Source organism: Pantherophis guttatus, chromosome 7, assembly GCF_059756535.1.
Source record: "Pantherophis guttatus breed Tessera chromosome 7, ASM5975653v1, whole genome shotgun sequence".
Classification (NCBI taxonomy): Eukaryota; Metazoa; Chordata; class Lepidosauria; order Squamata; family Colubridae; genus Pantherophis; species Pantherophis guttatus.
In genome coordinates this window covers 92,388,018-92,388,425 of record NC_142069.1, presented here as the reverse complement: position 1 = coordinate 92,388,425, position 408 = coordinate 92,388,018, and positions in this window count along the sequence as shown.

The window sequence follows — 408 nt, the reverse complement described above, 5'->3', positions numbered from 1 at the left end:
CTGCTTGGGCCAATCAGCGGGTTCTATTCACCGCTAGGTCCTAAAAATACAGTTCCCAGAAGCTCGAGCGAGCGTGACAGACGTGATGGAATTCTGGGAATCGTAGTCCAAAACAATCCACGCTGCCGTAGTATTATTGGTTGATCATTATCAGCGAGGGGTTCAGAGTAGGGAAGCTCCATATAGAAATTGTGTCTCGTACTTTCGCACTTTAGGTTGTGGCAACCTTCCCCTTCTCTATTTTTCAGAGTAAATACAACTTAGTCAATTTAATGCAAGGACCATCAAAGCTCCGCTACCCTAACCCATGCCGCACTAGGACCCTGCAGGTCACAGATTCCCTCCCTCGCCCCCAGCATATGTGAGGCCTTCCTGTGATAGGCTGAGGCGGCGCCAATCACAGAGAAG